Genomic DNA, 7,500 nt, shown 5'->3' on the forward strand with positions numbered 1-7,500 from the left:
GAAGGTCCATGGTTCAATCCCGGGTTTCGGCACAGTTGAGAGGTTGCTTGTTTCTGACAACAGAGGTCTTGGAATCTGCTGCAGTACTTTTTTCTCTATTCATCAAATTTTTTCCAACTGATATATAACACAAGTAATTTAACATAGACTTTGCTTTCTGTCCTCATTCTAAACTTGCTTCCACAATTTTTGCCTTCAGGTTAGACTATGAATGTTTCCCATTTCATGCTTTTTTGTAAAGTAACCTCTTGTCTGCCTTACCTTCAACTTCCCCTTGAACACAGATGTCAGTAGTCAGATGACATTGCTTACCTACTCAGGCCAAATACGTCTGGGTAATATAGTGCTAGTCCATTCAGAGTTAAAAAAACGCTACCTAACCCGGATCCCAAAAACGCTATTTACCCATTGCACAAGTTAACTGCTGACTGATACAGGACTCCTTAAAACATATCTCTAACATATAAGGGTAAATATCCAGGTCATGCATCTTGTTTGTTGAATGGTTCAAATCAAAGTATGAAGACCACAGCTAGCAGTAGGCCGAAATAGCTCAGTTGGGAGAGCGTTAGACGGAAGATCTAAAGGTCCCTGGTTCAATCCCGGGTTTCGGCACAGTTGAGAGGTTCCTTGCTTCTAACAAAATAGGTCTTGGAATCAGCTGTAGTACTTTTTTCTCTATTCATCAAATTCTATCCAACTGATATACAACACAAGCAATTTAACATAGACTTTGCTTTGTGTCCTCCTTCTAAACTTGCTTCCACATTTCTTGCCTTCAGGTTAGACTATGAATGTTTCCCATTTCATGCTTTTTTGTAATGTAAACTCTTGTCTGCATTACCTTCAACTTCCCCTTGAACACAGATGTCAGTAGTCAGATGACGTTGCTTACCTACTCAGGCCACATACGTCTGGGTAATATAGTGCTAGTCCATTCCGAGTTAAAAAAACGCTACCTAACCCGGATCCCAAAAACGCTATTTACCCATTGCACAAGTTAACTGCTGAATGATACAGGACTCCTTAAAACATATCTCTAACATATCAGGGTAAATATCCAGGTCATGCATCTAGTTTGTTGAGTGGTTCAAATCAAAGTATGAAGACCACAGATAGCAGCAGGCCGAAATAGCTCAGTTGGGAGAGCGTTACACTGAAGATCTGAAGGTGCCTGGTTCAATCCTGGGTTTCGGCACAGTTGAGAGGTTCCTTGCTTCTGACAAAAGAGGTCTTGGAATCAGCTGCAGTACTTTTTTCTCTATTCATCAAATTTTTTCCAACTGATATACAACACAAGTAATTTAACATAGACTTTGCTTTCTGTCCTCATTCTAAACTTGCTTCCACATTTCTTGCCTTCAGGTTAGACTATGAATGTTTCCCATTTCAGGCTTTTTTGTAATGTAAACTCTTGTCTGCATTACCTTCAACTTCCCCTTGAACACAGATGTCAGTGGTCAGATGACGTTGCTTACCTACTCAGGCCACATACGTCTGGGTAATATAGTGCTAGTCCATTCAGAGTTAAAAAAACGCTACCTAACCCGGATCACAAAAACGCTATTTACCCATTGCACAAGTTAACTGCTGAATGATAAAGGACTCCTTAAAACATATCTCTAACATATAAGGGTAAATATCCAGGTCATGCATCTAGTTTGTTGAATGGTTCAAATCAAAGTATGAAGACCACAGATAGCAGCAGGCCGAAATAGCTCAGTTGGGAGAGCGTTAGACTGAAGATCTGAAGGTCCCTGGTTCAATCCCGGGTTTCGGCAGAGTTGAGAGGTTCCTTGCTTCAGACAAAAGAGGTCTTGGAATCTGCTGCAATACTTTTTTCTCTATCCATCAAATTTTTTCCAACTGATATACAACACAAGCAATTTAACATAGACTTTGCTTTCTGTCCTCATTCTAAGCTTGCTTCCACATTTCTTGCCTTCAGGTTAGACTATGAATGTTTCGCATTTCATGCTTTTTTGTAAAGTAACCTCTTGTCTGCCTTACCTTCAACTTCCCCTTGAACACAGATGTCAGTAGTCAGATGACATTGCTTACCTACTCAGGCCAAATACGTCTGGGTAATATAGTGCTAGTCCATTCAGAGTTAAAAAAACGCTACCTAACCCGGATTCCAAAACTCTATTTACCCATTGCACAAGTTAACTGCTGAATGATACAGGACTCCTTAAAACATATCTCTAACATATAAGGGTAAATATCCAGGTCATGCATCTTGTTTGTTGAATGGTTCAAATCAAAGTATGAAGACCACAGCTAGCAGCAGGCCGAAATAGCTCAGTTGGGAGAGCGTTAGACTGAAGATCTAAAGGTCCCTGGTTCAATCCCGTGTTTCGGCACAGTTGAGAGGTTCCTTTCTTCTAACAAAATAGGTCTTGGAATCAGCTGTAGTACTTTTTTCTCTATTCATCAAATTCTTTCCAACTGATATACAACACAAGCAATTTAACATAGACTTTGCTTTGTGTCCTCCTTCTAAACTTGCTTCCACGTTTCTTGCCTTCAGGTTAGACTATGAATGTTTCCCATTTCATGCTTTTTTGTAATGTAAACTCTTGTCTGCATTACCTTCAACTTCCCCTTGAACACAGATGTCAGTAGTCAGATGACGTTGCTTACCTACTCAGGCCACATACGTCTGGGTAATATAGTGCTAGTCCATTCCGAGTTAAAAAAACGCTACCTAACCCGGATCCCAAAAACGCTATTTACCCATTGCACAAGTTAACTGCTGAATGATACAGGACTCCTTAAAACATATCTCTAACATATAAGGGTAAATATCCAGGTCATGCATCTAGTTTATTGAATGGTTCAAATCAAAGTATGAAGACAACAGATAGCAGCAGCCCGAAATAGCTCATTTGGGAGAGCGTTAGACTGAAGATCTGAAGGTGCCTGGTTCAATCCCGGGTTTCGGCACAGTTGAGAGGTTCCTTGCTTCTGACAAAAGAGGTCTTGGAATCAGCTGCAGTACTTTTTTCTCTATTCATCAAATTTTTTCCAACTGATATACAACACAAGTAATTTAACATAGACTTTGCTTTCTGTCCTCATTCTAAACTTGCTTCCACATTTCTTGCCTTCAGGTTAGACTATGAATGTTTCCCAATTCATGCTTTTTTGTAAAGTAACCTCTTGTCTGCCTTACCTTCAACTTCCCCTTGAACACAGATGTCAGTAGTCAGATGACATTGCTTACCTACTCAGGCCAAATACGTCTGGGTAATATAGTGCTAGTCCATTCAGAGTTAAAAAAACGCTAACTAACCCGGATCCCAAAAACGCTATTTACCCATTGCACAAGTTAACTGCTGAATGATACAGGACTCCTTAAAACATATCTCTAACATATAAGGGTAAATATCCAGGTCATGCATCTTGTTTGTTGAATGGTTCAAATCAAAGTATGAAGACCACAGCTAGCAGTAGGCCAAAATAGCTCAGTTGGGAGAGCGTTAGACTGAAGATCTAAAGGTCCCTGGTTCAATCCCGGGTTTCGGCACAGTTGAGAGGTTCCTTTCTTCTAACAAAATAGGTCTTGGAATCAGCTGTAGTACTTTTTTCTCTATTCATCAAATTCTATCCAACTGATATACAACACAAGCAATTTAACATAGACTTTGCTTTGTGTCCTCCTTCTAAACTTGCTTCCACATTTCTTGCCTTCAGGTTAGACTATGAATGTTTCCCATTTCATGCTTTTTTGTAATGTAAACTCTTGTCTGCATTACCTTCAACTTCCCCTTGAACACAGATGTCAGTAGTTAGATGACGTTGCTTACCTACTCAGGCCACATACGTCTGGGTAATATAGTGCTAGTCCATTCAGAGTTAAAAAAACGCTACCTAACCCGGATCACAAAAACGCTATTTACCCATTGCACAAGTTAACTGCTGAATGATAAAGGACTCCTTAAAACATATCTCTAACATATAAGGGTAAATATCCAGGTCATGCATCTAGTTTGTTGAATGGTTCAAATCAAAGTATGAAGACCTCAGGTAGCAGCAGGCCGAAATAGCTCAGTTTGGAGAGCGTTAGACTGAAGCTCTGAAGGTCCCTGGTTCAATCCCGGGTTTCGGCAAAGTTGAGAGGTTGCTTGCTTCTGACAAAAGAGGTCTTGGAATCTGCTGCAGTACTTTTTTCTCTATTCATCAAATTTTTTCCAACTGATATACAACACAAGTAATTTAACATAGACTTTGCTTTCTGTCCTCATTCTAAACTTGCTTCCACACTTCTTGCCTTCAGGTTAGACTATGAATGTTTCCCATTTCATGCTTTTTTGTAAAGTAACCTCTTGTCTGCCTTACCTTCAACTTCCACATGAACACAGATGTCAGTAGTCAGATGACATTGCTTACCTACTCAGGCCAAATACGTCTGGGTAATATAGTGCTAGTCCATTCAGAGTTTAAAAAACGCTACCTAACCCGGATCCCAAAAACGCTATTTACCCATTGCACAAGTTAACTGCTGAATGATACAGGACTCCTTAAAACATATCTCTAACATATAAGGGTAAATATCCAGGTCATGCATCTTTTTTGTTGAATGGTTCAAATCAAAGTATGAAGACCACAGCTAGCAGTAGGCTGAAATGGCTCAGTTGGGAGAGCGTTAGACTGAAGATCTAAAGGTCCCTGGTTCAATCCTGGGTTTCGGCACAGTTGAGAGGTTCCTTGCTTCTAACAAAATAGGTCTTGGAATCAGCTGTAGTACTTTTTTCTCTATTCATCAAATTCTTTCCAACTGATATACAACACAAGCAATTTAACATAGACTTTGCTTTGTGTCCTCCTTCTAAACTTGCTTCCACATTTCTTGCCTTCAGGTTAGACTATGAATGTTTCCCATTTCATGCTTTTTTGTAATGTAAACTCTTGTCTGCATTACCTTCAACTTCCCCTTGAACACAGATGTCAGTAGTCAGATGACGTTGCTTACCTACTCAGGCCACATACGTCTGGGTAATATAGTGCTAGTCCATTCCGAGTTAAAAAAACGCTACCTAACCCGGATCCCAAAAACGCTATTTACCCATTGCACAAGTTAACTGCTGAATGATACAGGACTCCTTAAAACATATCTCTAACATATAAGGGTAAATATCCAGGTCATGCATCTAGTTTATTGAATGGTTCAAATCAAAGTATGAAGACCACAGATAGCAGCAGGCCGAAATAGCTCGGTTGGGAGAGCGTTAGACTGAAGATCTGAAGGTCCCTGGTTCAATCCCGGGTTTTGGCACAGTTGAGAGGTTCCTTGCTTCTGACAAAAGAGGTCTTGGAATCTGCTGCAGTACTTTTTTCTCTATTCATCAAATTTTTTCCAACTGATATACAACACAAGTAATTTAACATAGACTTTGCTTTCTGTCCTCATTCTAAACTTGCTTCCACATTTCTTGCCTTCAGGTTAGACTATGAATGTTTCCCATTTCATGCTTTTTTGTAAAGTAACCTCTTGTCTGCCTTACCTTCAACTTCCCCTTGAACACAGATGTCAGTAGTCAGATGACATTGCTTACCTACTCAGGCCAAATACGTCTGGGTAATATAGTGCTAGTCCATTCAGAGTTAAAAAAACGCTACCTAACCCGGATCCCAAAAACGCTATTTACCCATTGCACAAGTTAACTGCTGAATGATACAGGACTCCTTAAAACATATCTCTAACATATAAGGGTAAATATCCAGGTCATGCATCTTGTTTGTTGAATGGTTCAAATCAAAGTATGAAGACCACAGCTAGCAGTAGGCCCAAATAGCTCAGTTGGGAGAGCGTTAGACTGAAGATCTATAGGTCCCTGGTTCAATCCCGGGTTTCGGCACAGTTGAGAGGTTCCTTGCTTCTAACAAAATAGGTCTTGGAATCAGCTGTAGTACTTTTTTCTCTATTCATCAAATTCTTTCCAACTGATATACAACACAAGCAATTTAACATAGACTTTGCTTTGTGTCCTCCTTCTAAACTTGCTTCCACATTTCTTGCCTTCAGGTTAGACTATGAATGTTTCCCATTTCATGCTTTTTTGTAATGTAAACTCTTGTCTGCATTACCTTCAACTTCCCCTTGAACACAGATGTCAGTAGTCAGATGACGTTGCTTACCTACTCAGGCCACATACGTCTGGGTAATATAGTACTAGTCCATTCAGAGTTAAAAAAACGCTACCTAACCCGGATCCCAAAAACGCTATTTACCCATTGCACAAGTTAACTGCTGAATGATACAGGACTACTTAAAACATATCTCTAACATATAAGGGTAAATATCCAGGTCATGCATCTTGTTTGTTGAATGGTTCAAATCAAAGTATGAAGACCACAGATAGCAGTAGGCCGAAATATCTCAGTTGGGAGAGCGTTAGACTGAAGATCTAAAGGTCCCTGGTTCAATCCCGGGTTTTGGCACAGTTGAGAGGTTGCTTGCTTCTGACAAAAGAGGTCTTGGAATCTGCTGCAGTACTTTTTTCTATATTCATCAAATTTTTTCCAACTGATATACAACACAAGTAATTTAACATAGACTTTGCTTTCTGTCCTCATTCTAAACTTGCTTCCACATTTCTTGCCTTCAGGTTAGACTATGAATGTTTCCCATTTCATGCTTTTTTGTAAAGTAACCTCTTGTCTGCCTTACCTTCAACTTCCCCTTGAACACAGATGTCAGTAGTCAGATGACATTGCTTACCTACTCAGGCCAAATACGTCTGGGTAATATAGTGCTAGTCCATTCAGAGTTAAAAAAACGCTACCTAACCCGGATCCCAAAAACGCTATTTACCCATTGCACAAGTTAACTGCTGAATGATACAGGACTCCTTAAAACATATCTCTAACATATAAGGGTAAATATCCAGGTCATGCATCTAGTTTATTGAATGGTTCAAATCAAAGTATGAAGACCACAGATAGCAGCAGGCCGAAATAGCTCGGTTGGGAGAGCGTTAGACTGAAGATCTGAAGGTCCCTGGTTCAATCCCGGGTTTTGGCACAGTTGAGAGGTTCCTTGCTTCTGACAAAAGAGGTCTTGGAATCTGCTGCAGTACTTTTTTCTCTATTCATCAAATTTTTTCCAACTGATATACAACACAAGTAATTTAACATAGACTTTGCTTTCTGTCCTCATTCTAAACTTGCTTCCACATTTCTTGCCTTCAGGTTAGACTATGAATGTTTCCCATTTCATGCTTTTTTGTAAAGTAACCTCTTGTCTGCCTTACCTTCAACTTCCCCTTGAACACAGATGTCAGTAGTCAGATGACATTGCTTACCTACTCAGGCCAAATACGTCTGGGTAATATAGTGCTAGTCCATTCAGAGTTAAAAAAACGCTACCTAACCCGGATCCCAAAAACGCTATTTACCCATTGCACAAGTTAACTGCTGAATGATACAGGACTCCTTAAAACATATCTCTAACATATAAGGGTAAATATCCAGGTCATGCATCTTGTTTGTTGAATG

General features: G+C 39.8%; 2 non-coding genes across 2 annotated transcripts; both read left to right on the plus strand.

Annotated features, from left to right (window-relative positions):
- The first annotated feature begins 1,708 nt into the window (after nucleotides 1-1,708).
- Nucleotides 1,709-1,781, plus strand: TRNAF-GAA (transfer RNA phenylalanine (anticodon GAA)). Its single transcript has one exon. It is a non-coding gene; the product is annotated as a tRNA-Phe (tRNA).
- A 1,675-nt stretch (nucleotides 1,782-3,456) lies between these two features.
- On the plus strand, nucleotides 3,457-3,529 carry TRNAF-GAA (transfer RNA phenylalanine (anticodon GAA)). Its single transcript has one exon. It is a non-coding gene; the product is annotated as a tRNA-Phe (tRNA).
- The last annotated feature ends 3,971 nt before the right edge of the window (nucleotides 3,530-7,500 follow it).

The sequence above is a fragment of the Lissotriton helveticus genome, chromosome 8 (assembly GCF_964261635.1).
Source record: "Lissotriton helveticus chromosome 8, aLisHel1.1, whole genome shotgun sequence".
Classification (NCBI taxonomy): domain Eukaryota; kingdom Metazoa; phylum Chordata; class Amphibia; order Caudata; family Salamandridae; genus Lissotriton; species Lissotriton helveticus.